The 15,233-nt window shown below is 39.7% G+C and overlaps 1 long non-coding RNA gene across 2 annotated transcripts; it reads right to left on the bottom strand.

The window, feature by feature from the left end:
• Positions 1-34: 34 nt before the first annotated feature.
• LOC139949141 (uncharacterized) lies at positions 35-7,214 on the bottom strand. Of its 2 annotated transcripts, XR_011787523.1 has the most exons (4): positions 6,849-7,214; positions 5,241-5,392; positions 1,570-1,657; positions 35-339 (listed from the first exon to the last, which is right to left on the bottom strand). It is a non-coding gene; the product is annotated as an uncharacterized lncRNA (long non-coding RNA). The 2 variants fall into 2 exon arrangements; XR_011787522.1 differs by lacking the exons at positions 35-339; positions 1,570-1,657 and adding an exon at positions 3,775-4,554.
• Positions 7,215-15,233: the final 8,019 nt, after the last annotated feature.

The raw sequence follows: 15,233 nt of genomic DNA, 5'->3' as shown, positions 1-15,233 counted from the left end.
GAGGGGGGGGGGGGTGGGGATGGGGGGAGTGGGATTATGCAGTGTGAAGGGGGGGTTAGTCTACATTTGTAAACCTAATTAAACTCAAAAGATGGAGGCGACAGCGTTTGGAAGGCTCGTCACCCCAGTATGATGTCTTGCATTGTATCCCAGTACGGTCTGTCTCTCATCATGGGTGATCAGCTCCTATAATGGTGACATTGTGAGATTGCACTCATCATGCAAAGGTGCGTGCCACTTCTGCCTTGTGCGGAGGTGCGTGCTGCTTCTTTACGGTCAAACTCCATCTTTAGACTCGGGCAAAGATAGCCCATCAATTAACTATGTTGAAGAAATCTCCTAAAAAGAATCGTTAAATATAGGATAGTAGAATAGAATAGAATCAAATAGAATAGAACCAGTACTTGGTGACTGTAAACCTCCTTCAATTAGCCAATAGGATGGAAACTGAAGTCCAATACAATTTAGTAAAGGTAAAAGGCTAATGTATGACGCTTATTGTCATGTTTTTGATTTGCTCTTAATTTAGTGTTTGTTTACTGGTGGGAGTTTAATAGCTTTTGAGTCCACTCTTCTTTTTGTAGTTTGTGGCACACTTAAATTATGGTGGTTCAGATATTAGGTTTATTTTCCATACCATTAGGTAGTGCAATATAATGAAAAACTACTTAACAGAAGTTAATCATATAGTGGGAGGTCGCAGACAAGAAGCCTAAGCTTGTACAAGGACTGATCTCTTCACAAAGAATACATACATGTACAAACAGGAAGTTCTTATAGAAACATAGTTACTGTTAGATTGATTTGAACTCCTTATTGGAATGGCCCTGTTTGTGAGTGGAGACTGCTGTGGTATGATAAAGATATCCAAATGGTCGTAAAGTGAATCAAATTGTACTTTTGTGTAAAACTAACATTGTTAATTAGTTAATGTCCACTGTTTTGCCTATTAGATAAACGTCAAGTTTTAACTAAATTAAAAAATTTAAATGATTTTGTAGTCTTTTGAAACCCCACTACTTATTAAGTGAGCTATACACCAGTGGATGATTTTTGCAATCACATTGCGACTCCTGAAGCGGATTAAAATTAATTTGTCACAGGTTCATTTTATTGTATTCTGTACCATTGATATTATACATTAATTGTACAAAATCCTGTTTCAATAAATTCAGACGCCCCAATCTAATCTTACAATTAACATGCTTTTAAATTTGCTAACCAGCAATATGACTAAACTTGTAACTGAAATCTTCTGATCAAATGGTTTGTATACATTTTAAAATGACTAATTAAAGACTTACATACATGTAGTAAGAATTACAGCAGCTTTGTATAGTAAAGTGCACTTTGAGACACATTTCACTGTGAAGTAAATACATTGCCTTTTAAATACAAGAAGCATAATGGCAGTAACGCTCTTCAGAGTGTGTATCCCTATAGGGATTATTATTTCTTTGTTGACATTTGCTGGGAAGTTTTTTAAGATTGTATACAACTACATTTATAAAGTATTAAAACAATTGAACGGATCGTTCCAAGAAATATTTTGCCTGTGAACCTGTTTACCTGTTTATGGTACTGCCTTGTCTTGTCTTTACTGCACAAACTTCTGCCACTGGGCTATAAACGTGCAGACCCTCATGCATGCATGGCCCTACATTTAAGTTAAAATTAATGTGTCAATGTAGAAACATACACTATGTATTTATGTGTTGAATCTGAGAAGTTTCACAGTATAAAGCTTCTGAAATTCTGTTTTACAATAGAAACTGTTTCCAACAATCAAAAGAACTCTGCATAAATTTACCTGTGAATCTACCTGTATAGATCCTAATGGTACTGCTGTGATTAATTACAATTTGCTGTGTTCAAATTGCAAGTCCATTTGTACCCACTTTTATAATCACAATAAAATGTCTTAACGAATAAGAAAGAGCTGTGTTGTGTACAATGCGCTGACCCATGTACGTGTATAAAGTGTTTCCCCCACAAGGAAAAGAAGTTTAGTTGTGCTGCATATATGTACACTTTCAATATCTAAAATTAAATAGAACTGTTTCCAAGCTGCGATTTCCTCTTACACCATTACTAACCATAGCTGGCCTTAAAAAATAAATGCGTATGTACTACTGTACCACTACCTCAAAATAATGCTCAGTACCTCAAATGCTCTTTTTGTCGAAGCTACATCAGGGTTACACTAAGTCAATGCATGTGCGTCAATCAGGGGTAGGGGAATTGGGGACATGTGTGTCCCCCCCATGTTCTGCGGTGAACAATATTCCCCCAGTTTTTGCTAACTTGTGTGTCTCATAAGAGGGCAAATACATGTACATGCGTGTCGTCTCCATACTTTTTTGTTCTCTTGTACTGTAGTTACTGTATGTTTACTTTATTGAGACGCGCCATCTCTGTATGCTATTGTCAGTCTGCGGCCTCTATGACTTGTTTGAGCGATATATTGGCCATGTTTTATCCAGGTAACTTCGCACTAAGGGCTGTTATTATTTGACTCCATATTCATTTGAGAAGTATGTGAGGGTGTTTATTTTGTTCTGTTTTGTTTGCCATTAGGGCTCTTAATTGCCTTAGATTGCATCACAGAGCATCTGAAATGCAAAATTTGTTCCTGTAGGCAGGCCCGGACCCCAGGCCGTAAAAGGCTTTGTGTTCCATTACAGTGCTCACAAAATGCATTTAAGATGTGTCACAACTTATTACTGCTGATGATCAGTTAAGAGTCTAGCCCATTCTTCCTTGGACTTAACTTGCGTATGACATGATCCCCAGACAAATTTATGTTTGGCTAATTCCACATAAATGTTGTGTTGTTTTTGCATTGAATTGTAAAAGCTCATATATGCTTTCAAATAATTACCGCATGCAAAGTAGACAATCTAAGCTGTCCAAAACCACTTTTCCCTTTTGTCTCCTTAGATTGATAAATGTTTATGATAATTGAAGTTCGAGGATCTGGAACAGGTGTGGGTACCCTAAATCAGGAAATAAATATTGAATCACACATTTGTGTTGTAGTTCACATCCAATTAAGATATGTATTTATGGTTAAATATCAGCTTTGAGACCTTTTTTCCAATCCCGGGTGAAATTTACACTCCCACATGAAATATTATGATCACATACTGTGGCGTGTTTCCTGCGAGACTAATTCGAAAGTCTTGGGAGAAGTCTAACCACGGGGCCTAAAGTTCCCCTTATCCCGAATCCAAATCGAACCTCAGACCCGGGGAATACTACGAGCAGTCTCGGGCTAAGGCTGCAGGCTCGTTTTGGTGGAAATCTACCGCCCGACCGGTTACTGTTTGTCTGTTGCACTCCGGGGGCCGGGTTGGAAATATCTCTGGGGGGTTTGTAAGAACATAAATGAGGGGACTCTGACACACAGCTGTATGTGAAAAAAATCTTTAAAGGAACACGTTGCCTTGGATCGGACGAGTTGGTCAAAACAAAAGCGTTTGTAACCGTTTTGTATATAATGCATATGGTTGGAAAGATGTTTTAAAAGTAGAATACAATGATCCACACAAGTTTGCCTCGAAATTGCGTGGTTTTCCTTCTACTGTGAGAACTAACACGGTCGGCCATTTATGGGAGTCAAAATTTTGACCCCCATAAATGGCCGACGTGTTAGTCGACGAGGTAAAAGGAAAACCACGCAATTTCGAGGCATGTTTGTGTGGATCATTGTATTCTACTTGTACTACATCTTTCTACCCATATGCATTTTATAAAAAACGGTTACAAACGCTTTTCAAAGACCAACTCGACCGATCCAAGGCAACGTGTTCCTTTAATTGCCTCACTTTGTCAAATCCAATCGAAATACCTTCAACAAACCTGTCTTCCCAAATGCACTCCTCGGAGGACCGATGCACTAGCAAATTTATCAAGGCCAAAACGCACGCACTAGCACGCCGACTGTTTTCAGGCATGAGAATTTTCCTGTTTAAACATGAATTCCTGTTTTTCCCCTTTCAAATTTGTGATCTTCGAGTTCAGTGTGAATTTGATATAAAATTTGGGGGGTGAGTTGTAGGCCCTGAGTGTACATTTGGATTTCGCTAATATCCCTCTTCTCTAATCTGAAAATGTAAGTTGACCTATTTTGCAGAAAAGGAACTGACAACAGTTCACTCGGTGCAGCACTGACGCCTGGGTCACCTAGCTAGCTTGCCCAAATTATGGACATTGCCCAAAATCCTGACACGCATGTTAAGCGTTCAGTTTTTTTCGTACAAAATTGATCTCCTGTTTTTTCATCATCGCCCATTCCCATGCCTGTGTTTTGCTTTGTCTCATTCAAGTTTCCAAAGTAGGTGGACTATTCAACTGATAATGAACAAGCACTTGTCAACCCCAGTGAGCTCACTCTGAGCGTCGATCTCTGTGATCAACGTTGGGCCATCCTAGTTCCCTGTGAACTTAGCCCTGGAGGCCTTACACTTTCGTATTGTACTACAGTGATGTCCTGGATATCAGGGTCCATTTCTGGGGCCGAAAAATTTCAAAGCTTCAGAACTCAAATTTTACCTGCAAGAAAGCACCAATTTCAACAGATTCACATTCCATGGCAGCATACATTTTTCTGCGGTGGGTTTTGATTGTCATATATTCTTCACAAATCCGTATACTGAAGTATATCCTTGTTTTGGTACTGGCACTGGACACTATTGGTAATTACTCAAAATTATTAATTGTTAGCATACAAACTTACTTAGTAGTAACTAACAATGGAGATCTGTTGATAGTATAAAACATTGTGAGAAACAGCTCCCTCTGAAGCAACATATTTAGAATTGAATTTGAGACCTCAGCTGAGGTCTTAAATTAAAGAATCTGAAAATACACAACGTTTGCTGTTTTTTCTTCCATTATTGTCTGTTATCTTCGATAAATATTGAGCTCCAATTGTTACAGATTTATTATTTTATGAGTATGTTGAGATACACCAAGTGAAAGGACTGGTCTTCGACAATTACCAAAGGTGTCCAGTGTATTAAATGTATCTACTATCCAATTCGCCTGAACTAAAAAACAGAAACCATTTTTGTTTACTGATATTTAGTAAAGAGAATAATGTGACGTCTTGAAATAGTGTCCCGTCAGTCGTATTACATGTATGTCCGTCAATCACTTTTTGTCCCGTCAGGTGAATTGACACAATTGGCCGAAAAAGAGGAAAAGAAACTGTCCCAACGGACTGGTCAAATGCTTACATCCCTACAGGGTACATTTGCCGACACAACAGGTTCAATCTCTTTTTGGAGTGTTTAGCCTATGAGGTGACGTTGTCACTCTGTTTCACCATGCTTGTGGCCTTCTGTGATGACAGCAAGTCGAGGAAGAATCCGAGAAGTTGTAGTTTGAACTATTGAAGAAAGAGAGAGAGAAAAACAAAATTGTTTTAATATGTAGTCATTCAGATGAATTTCATTATAATATGTACAAATAACACAGGCACATCATAAAGTTCCTAGCAAGACAGGATTAAAATGGTTTTTAGAAGGGGACACGAAAAAGCATAGTTGTAAGTTTATGCATTATAGCTTTCTTATTGATTGTACTCAAGTATTCCCCAAACACATGATTGATTAGGACCTCACAGTTCTGTCCATTCCATCAAATGTAAAACCTTTTGTTAGAATATGTGTTACATGAAGCTGCTTCCTTGAAGTACTGAAAAAGAAACATATCCTGCAGCTTTGTCTCTACATTATGGAACTTAGGAGGAGTCTGTCCATTATTGAAGTTTCTAATTGAAGACAGAGTGACATACTTCTAGAAACTATAAGGCTCTCTCACGGGGAGCTTTATAGTTACTGTAGTTTTTTAGAAGTACCTGTGACAAATCGTGGGCTATGTTTACTATGTTGCTCTTAAACCGTTTTTTTTTTTCTTCTGTGATTCTCAGTCAGCTACAGTCCTCATGAAACGTACAAAATGGCAAAAAGTGACCCATGATCTTAGTATTAATGCCTACTGTTGTCAGTGGGTATTCATGGGGCTGCCTACTTCATGGGGTTGTGTTTTGGCATAAATGTCTTGAAAAACCAACATAAATTATCATGACTACGATGAACTGATGCACCACTTTTACATATTAAGGTACGAAAATTTAAAATCATGCTGCAATCAAACAGACGAAACTTAGATAAAAATGCCAACCCAATCCAATTTGGAATCCTGTTTTTAATTTCATTTTATAAAATATTAGCTAACGTTTGCAAAGTTTTGTTTGGACTCCCCTTATTTACTTGTTTAAGGCCATGAGAATGAAAGTTTTAGATTTGCGTCCGGGCCTTTTTGAAAGGGCATGAGGCTTTTTTTCTTTATTCATTATTTTGCACATGAAGATGCGCAATCTTCAAATTGCGCAAAGTGGAGCTCGATACACAAATTTACCTATTCTGCATAGCGCAAATTAAAAATTGCGCAGAATATTTGTGGGGCAAATTTGTTGATTGTGCTCGACAGATGAACGGCAGCAGATCTTATGCGTGTTTAACTGCAAACAGAATGATCGCGATCGCAATGACAATTGCGGCGGAATGTCTGCCTTGTATAGTACTACTACTAAAATGCGTAAATATAACCTTTTACCCTTGTTTGATGATTTTAACTTGAACATTTGTGATGATGCATAGAACTTGTTATTATTATTATTATTTTGTGAAAGTAATTAAAATTCTCGACGGTAGCTTTCAGAGCATGCGGTGGACGCAAATCTATCATTTTCGTTCTCATTGCCTAAAAGTCTGTGAGCTTCTACCTACAACCTAGTCCTACGTATTCTAAGTATAGTACATTAATAGTAACACACTTACCGATGAAAGTGAAGAATTCCAAACAACGATGCAACTTCTTGTGCAGTGGCCCGGTCACAACACCAGTTCAATGTGAATGAGCACGAACATCAAGGTCACAAACACTGTTGAAACGACATAAAATAGGCTCAAGTATCAAAGTAGAAAGTAACCTTATTGACTACTTCTTGGGACAGAAGCTATATTATTATGTGTAGATCCTTTCTTACAAAAAAGCTTGTATTGTACAATCCGTGAAACAAGTGTACGATGTCGAGATACTCCTGGAAGAAAAGCATGGGCTCAAGCCATTTGTACATTCGTTAAACGTACGCGAAGTCTGGGTGGCGCTTGAAAGTAGACTTGTATTTTATACCAGTCCTTGCATTTTGTGGGTACTGATTATTAAAGTATTGTTAGACTAGCTACAAGGCATTGTAAATTAATGCATCAGAGATAACTGTTTGCGTTGTTTTAAATGCAAATAGAACATCAATGAAATATGAAATGTGAAATAAACTGATGTAAGTATATATCAGGCCGAAAACTGAATACAAGCTTTACACCCAAAAGGTCGAAATATAACAACATGTCAACAAATATTAGTAATGAAAAAAAGTAACAAAAATAAAATAAAAATTATTATATTAAGAAGCAGCATTATGTAATCTGATTTACTTGGTAAGTCCTGAAAACATAAACAAAAGCAAAGTTGCTGCTCGATCATTAAAAGTTTCAAGTTGACAGGAAACAGGTGAAAAACATTGTTTCCAAATGTGAAGTTTTCCAAAACAGTCAGTAAATGGTGTTGTTGCTTTTCAAAGTGTCCAAATTTGAGGACTGAAAGAACAATACATTATCAAAACATAAATGAAACAAATTTTGTTGATGACCTGTTGTTTTGAAACAAAGACACTTATTTTATTCCTTTAGAAAGAAACCAACAATAATATTAAATTCATAGAATTAAAACAGCAATTTTACACAAAATACAGTGACTTTAATAATCAAACCTAATTTTGAAAATAACATGAAAGTGTGATTTAAAATTGTAAAGGTGTTTCTGTACATACTGTAATTAAAGTATAGTAAATTTCCCTGAATTACATATTGTAAAACAAGTGCTGTAAATTTTCCTTGAAGTACATACTTTTATTAAACTACAGTAAATTGTAATTAAAGAACACTGAATTTTCTTTGAAGTAAACTTTATTTGTACTGTAGGTAATTTAGTAAAGTGAAAGGCAGTGGACACCTTGGTAAACTACTAAAAATAATTATTGGCATTAAATTGATGATGAGTAATGGGGAGAACTTGATGGTACAAAACATTGTGAGAAACGGCTCCCTCTGCAGTAGAGTAGTTTCTAGACAGAATTAATTTTCCAAAAATTGGATTTTGAGATCTCAGATTTCGAATGAATAAGGTCTCTAAATGCACCATCTAAAAGCACACAACTTTATGTGACAAGGGTGTTTTTTCGTCAATTATTCTCGGAACCCTCCACGACCAATTGGGCTAAAGTTTTCACAGGTTTGTTTTGTTTTGTATATTTTCAGATACAGCATGTGAGAAGATTTGGTCGTTGACAATGGTGTGCAGTGTGTTTAACCAAAAATAGTTAATTTATGTACCTAGTAACTGAAACTACTACACTGAATGTCAAGTAACATATTTGACAGTCATTAAATGTTCAGGTACCTCAACGTAGAGCTTTTATTATCAGCTGGAGAGTGAACCTTAAAAAAGCACGATGAAAAGACTTTGTAAAGTGCCATGTATCGAGGCATGGGTACTGTCATACATTTTGTAAACCACCGGTCAATGGCCGCAGACCCCATTTGAATCTTTAACCTGATAAAACTTATTATTAGTGGGTGTGTCCATTTGACCTGCTGAAATGTCCTTAGACCCCATTTGTAGTTATCTTTGTTATTGAGAGTTATCTTGATAAAAGCTGAAAGCTGGCATTCAGTCAGGTCTTGAAAAACCACCTGAACTTTTTGGGGTGCATTCAATGTGTGAATATAGTTAAGTTTACCTGCCTGAAAATAAGTTCCTGTTTAACAGGCTAATAGACTTAAAATGCACTCTGAGAAGTGTTGTTGTCATAATATGTGAAAATGTTTTCTTGTTGCTGTCAAACTTTGGCCTGTAATTCTTGGTTATGCTTTTACATAACCACATTAATGTAATGTGAAATGTCGTTGCAATTATATATACAAAAGTTTCTATTTATTGTAGTAAGCACTACTCTGTAATGCCCTTACATGTGTAAGAGTGTTATCCCAATGTAACCAGGTCCCTTTAGACATCCTAGTAAGCAATAGTTTACAGTGGAGTAAGACTGTTACATGTGTAAGTGTATTTACCCTTACATATGTAAGAGTACTATTCCACTGTTAACCTGTTGCTTTGTTAATTGTTGATGCTAGTAATGAACAGTTTGTAATGCCCTTACATTAAGAGTGTTAGTCCACTGTTACCTGTTGCTTTATTAATTGTTGATGCTAGTAATGAACAGTTTGTAATGCCCTTACATTAAGAGTGTTAGTCCACTGTTTGAACTCTCTAAAAGTTCATCTCTAAAGTTCATCTATCAATCATTTTTTTTTTAAACAACAGTTGAATAAATATATTATGTTGAACTGTTGTAGTTGCACTGATCAATTGTTATTTTTGTGTTTATCCATACTTGAAAGAAACCTTCTTCTCTAAACCACCGATAATCAGCCTTCTTAGTATGAACAGATTTGGTTACTGATTGTGGTATAAAAATCTTAGCATTTGATGACAACCGAAACAGATGTGTATTAAAAAGTGTTGTTATTAGTATTACGATTTTGTTTGTTGTCTGAAATTTTTTTTTATACAATATTTTGCCTCCTCTCCATGCCCATCTTGCTAAACGTGTGTTACTGTTTTTTGCCAGTTGAAATTTAACTTGTGTGTCAGTATGGTTAAATATCCCAGAGTGTTACGTTTACAATGCATCGGTAGACTATTGCTTATTGGCCACAAACACAAAGTTTGTTTTTCTACTTGTTCGGTCTGAATATGTAGACATCGTGTCCAAACAATCTAAAACGTGAGACTTACCTTAATACTTGAATCTCTTTGTTGATCCCGGCAATGTAGAATTTGTTTCCTGTTGGCTTATTATTAAGAAATGGTTGTTTTTAGCTGTTCTTGGTGATCGTCGTACTATGTTATCGTGGATGACCTGAAGGGTTTGTGATTGAGAGACCGGCTTACATGCTATTTGTTTCCGATTGGTTTGTTAAAAAAAACTGAATGGTCTGTGATTGGTTCACTTTCAGCGCTGAAAACGATAGTTTGCATATGAAATCGACAAGTTTCGACCGTGAAAATATGGCTTTTCGGTAATGTCGCGTTGTTTTTGAACCATCTTCCGCTGTAATCTTATAATAAACAATAAGAAATCATTTTTGAGATAAGTTTTGTAAGGTTCGGTAGAACTGTATGTGCTGAATGTGTATTTCTCTGACGACTTTTAGCAACAATTAGCAACCATGACTAGGATGTTTGGAACTTGAATGCACTTATATATGAACCCTGAAGCTTCGTTAGATGTGAAGAGGCAGTGGATAGTATGGTTCCCTGCTGCGGTAAGCTTCACTGCTAGGCGCGCTATACATGCAGTGGATATTCTCTACGAACATAGAGGGATCCACAACCCGACCACAAAGTCACGCGCCACTTTTAGAGTGGCAATTATTTGTGGGCGGGGTTAATTTAATTTGTATTTGTGGGTTACTGGGTAGGGTGGGGCTGCACTAGCTATAGGTATATGCAAATGAGGCATACGACAAAATACAAATGTAGGAAAACGACCGTCAATTGAATTGACCGTAATTTCTTTTAAAACACCGTCAAGATGGCTCTATACAGCGTCAAGACATCAAAAAGACCGTCATGAATTAATTTTTTTTTCAATAAATTGTTATTTAAAACAGCGTGAACACTGAACGGCGCACCCGATGCATACCATCACTGACCATCTACCATCTTCCGAACTGTCTGTGACCCCCATAAAACCTCCGTGATGGCCCCATCACACCGTCAATAATTTCTTTGACCATCAAAGGAGACCGACTGACCTTCATTAACACTAGTGTACTTTTCAAATTACCTAAATATTAAATTCTGAAAACCATCGCGACAACTACAGCGTCAATAGCGTCAAACCGCGTGAAACGACGGTAAAACCGGCCAAACAATAACGTACTTACAACCTAATGACAATGTGGAACCCCCATATAGCACTACAAAGTGCCGAATACAATGCAAGTAATTGTGAACCTTCCCTAAACCAATTAAAGTATTGAAGTTTCCAGTGTGACGCAAAACATAAACTTAAAGTATCCCAGCCCAGTACAGAAGTTATTAAACGTCAGTAACATTTTGTTTTATTCCCCAAGTCTCTTACTTTGAACTGTCATGTTTAATGTACGTGACACAATTTTTGCTTGTAAAAAGTCATACTGGATACTGGTCTTCTATTGCATATGTTAAATAAAACATATGTGAACATTAATTTGACATTGCGAATTGAACATTGCAAAATTGTAGTCGTGCGACTCTGAGGTACCCAGACAATAATGAGAAAAAAACGCACACTATTTAATGTTTTTATTAGAACTGTACACCTATGTATGTTATCTCTGTATAAATCGTTAACCCTTACCAGTCACACAGATGATTGTACAACAAGACTACATGTGTTATATCTCTGTATCTTGACAATAGTACATGTATGTTTGTTGAAGGGGAATATTGTTTGTTTCATTAAACTATAAAACAATCAACGGTGATCAGCTCCAATTACACCCTTCACTTTCTTTACTAGTACGCCGTGTGTTAACTAAAAATTAGTTCATCAACCCGGTGTCATGGGCACACAGTTCCACCCCCTCTGCCCCCCCGCTGGACGAAGCAATGGTCAAGTGTCTGGGGATTCGAACCCTGCTGATCAGAAACACCCGAGTTTGAATTCGGTGCTCTTAACCGCTCGGCCACGACACTTTCTTACTAGTAATGGTGAGAGATTGATAGTTGAAAACATTGTGACAAACAACTCCCTATGAAGTGATGTATTTTTTTGCCAGTAAAGTAATTATCCACGAATTTGATTGTGAGACCTTTTAAATTAAGGTCTCTACATTTAGCACTTGGTGTGACAAGAGTGTAATGTTCTTTCATAGAAATCTAGCAACTTGGACTACCAATCGAGCTAACATTTTCACAGGCTTGTTATGGTTATGAATTCTGTTGAGATATACTAAGAGAGGTGGCACAGTTGGCTTGTGCATAAGACGCTCGCGTCTGACCTAGGAGACCCCGGTTCGATTCCCGTAGGGGGTTAGGGGGTTAGGGGGTTAGGGGGTTAGGGGGTTAGGGGGTTAGGGGGTTAGGGGGTTAGGGGGTTAGGGGGTTAGGGGGTTAGGGTTAGGGTTAGGGTTAGGGTTAGGGTTAGGGTTAGGGTTAGGGTTAGGGTTAGGGTTAGGGTTAGGGTTAGGGTTAGGGTTAGGGTTAGGGTTAGGGTTAGGGTTAGGGTTAGGGTTAGGGTTAGGGTTAGGGTTAGGGTTAGGGTTAGGGTTAGGGTTAGGGTTAGGGTTAGGGTTAGGGTTAGGGTTAGGGTTAGGGTTAGGGTTAGGGTTAGGGTTAGGGTTAGGGTTAGGGTTAGGGTTAGGGTTAGGGTTAGGGTTAGGGTTAGGGTTAGGGTTAGGGTTAGGGTTAGGGTTAGGGTTAGGGTTAGGGTTAGGGTTAGGGTTAGGGTTAGGGTTAGGGTTAGGGTTAGGGTTAGGGTTAGGGTTAGGGTTAGGGTTAGGGTTAGGGTTAGGGTTAGGGTTAGGGTTAGGGTTAGGGTTAGGGTTAGGGTTAGGGTTAGGGTTAGGGTTAGGGTTAGGGTTAGGGTTAGGGTTAGGGTTAGGGTTAGGGTTAGGGTTAGGGTTAGGGTTAGGGTTAGGGTTAGGGTTAGGGTTAGGGTTAGGGTTAGGGTTAGGGTTAGGGTTAGGGTTAGGGTTAGGGTTAGGGTTAGGGTTAGGGTTAGGGTTAGGGTTAGGGTTAGGGTTAGGGTTAGGGTTAGGGTTAGGGTTAGGGTTAGGGTTAGGGTTAGGGTTAGGGTTAGGGTTAGGGTTAGGGTTAGGGTTAGGGTTAGGGTTAGGGTTAGGGTTAGGGTTAGGGTTAGGGTTAGGGTTAGGGTTAGGGTTAGGGTTAGGGTTAGGGTTAGGGTTAGGGTTAGGGTTAGGGTTAGGGTTAGGGTTAGGGTTAGGGTTAGGGTTAGGGTTAGGGTTAGGGTTAGGGTTAGGGTTAGGGTTAGGGTTAGGGTTAGGGTTAGGGTTAGGGTTAGGGTTAGGGTTAGGGTTAGGGTTAGGGTTAGGGTTAGGGTTAGGGTTAGGGTTAGGGTTAGGGTTAGGGTTAGGGTTAGGGTTAGGGTTAGGGTTAGGGTTAGGGTTAGGGTTAGGGTTAGGGTTAGGGTTAGGGTTAGGGTTAGGGTTAGGGTTAGGGTTAGGGTTAGGGTTAGGGTTAGGGTTAGGGTTAGGGTTAGGGTTAGGGTTAGGGTTAGGGTTAGGGTTAGGGTTAGGGTTAGGGTTAGGGTTAGGGTTAGGGTTAGGGTTAGGGTTAGGGTTAGGGTTAGGGTTAGGGTTAGGGTTAGGGTTAGGGTTAGGGTTAGGGTTAGGGTTAGGGTTAGGGTTAGGGTTAGGGTTAGGGTTAGGGTTAGGGTTAGGGTTAGGGTTAGGGTTAGGGTTAGGGTTAGGGTTAGGGTTAGGGTTAGGGTTAGGGTTAGGGTTAGGGTTAGGGTTAGGGTTAGGGTTAGGGTTAGGGTTAGGGTTAGGGTTAGGGTTAGGGTTAGGGTTAGGGTTAGGGTTAGGGTTAGGGTTAGGGTTAGGGTTAGGGTTAGGGTTAGGGTTAGGGTTAGGGTTAGGGTTAGGGTTAGGGTTAGGGTTAGGGTTAGGGTTAGGGTTAGGGTTAGGGTTAGGGTTAGGGTTAGGGTTAGGGTTAGGGTTAGGGTTAGGGTTAGGGTTAGGGTTAGGGTTAGGGTTAGGGTTAGGGTTAGGGTTAGGGTTAGGGTTAGGGTTAGGGTTAGGGTTAGGGTTAGGGTTAGGGTTAGGGTTAGGGTTAGGGTTAGGGTTAGGGTTAGGGTTAGGGTTAGGGTTAGGGTTAGGGTTAGGGTTAGGGTTAGGGTTAGGGTTAGGGTTAGGGTTAGGGTTAGGGTTAGGGTTAGGGTTAGGGTTAGGGTTAGGGTTAGGGTTAGGGTTAGGGTTAGGGTTAGGGTTAGGGTTAGGGTTAGGGTTAGGGTTAGGGTTAGGGTTAGGGTTAGGGTTAGGGTTAGGGTTAGGGTTAGGGTTAGGGTTAGGGTTAGGGTTAGGGTTAGGGTTAGGGTTAGGGTTAGGGTTAGGGTTAGGGTTAGGGTTAGGGTTAGGGTTAGGGTTAGGGTTAGGGTTAGGGTTAGGGTTAGGGTTAGGGTTAGGGTTAGGGTTAGGGTTAGGGTTAGGGTTAGGGTTAGGGTTAGGGTTAGGGTTAGGGTTAGGGTTAGGGTTAGGGTTAGGGTTAGGGTTAGGGTTAGGGTTAGGGTTAGGGTTAGGGTTAGGGTTAGGGTTAGGGTTAGGGTTAGGGTTAGGGTTAGGGTTAGGGTTAGGGTTAGGGTTAGGGTTAGGGTTAGGGTTAGGGTTAGGGTTAGGGTTAGGGTTAGGGTTAGGGTTAGGGTTAGGGTTAGGGTTAGGGTTAGGGTTAGGGTTAGGGTTAGGGTTAGGGTTAGGGTTAGGGTTAGGGTTAGGGTTAGGGTTAGGGTTAGGGTTAGGGTTAGGGTTAGGGTTAGGGTTAGGGTTAGGGTTAGGGTTAGGGTTAGGGTTAGGGTTAGGGTTAGGGTTAGGGTTAGGGTTAGGGTTAGGGTTAGGGTTAGGGTTAGGGTTAGGGTTAGGGTTAGGGTTAGGGTTAGGGTTAGGGTTAGGGTTAGGGTTAGGGTTAGGGTTAGGGTTAGGGTTAGGGTTAGGGTTAGGGTTAGGGTTAGGGTTAGGGTTAGGGTTAGGGTTAGGGTTAGGGTTAGGGTTAGGGTTAGGGTTAGGGTTAGGGTTAGGGTTAGGGTTAGGGTTAGGGTTAGGGTTAGGGTTAGGGTTAGGGTTAGGGTTAGGGTTAGGGTTAGGGTTAGGGTTAGGGTTAGGGTTAGGGTTAGGGTTAGGGTTAGGGTTAGGGTTAGGGTTAGGGTTAGGGTTAGGGTTAGGGTTAGGGTTAGGGTTAGGGTTAGGGTTAGGGTTAGGGTTAGGGTTAGGGTTAGGGTTAGGGTTAGGGTTAGGGTTAGGGTTAGGGTTAGGGTTAGGGTTAGGGTTAGGGTTAGGGTTAGGGTTAGGGTTAGGGTTAGGGTTAGGGTTAGGGTTAGGGTT

The sequence above is a fragment of the Asterias amurensis genome, chromosome 16, assembly GCF_032118995.1.
Source record: "Asterias amurensis chromosome 16, ASM3211899v1".
NCBI lineage: Eukaryota > Metazoa > Echinodermata > Asteroidea > Forcipulatida > Asteriidae > Asterias > Asterias amurensis.
The sequence above is the reverse complement of the archived record's forward strand: the minus strand, read 5'-3'. Positions and strand labels throughout refer to the sequence as shown.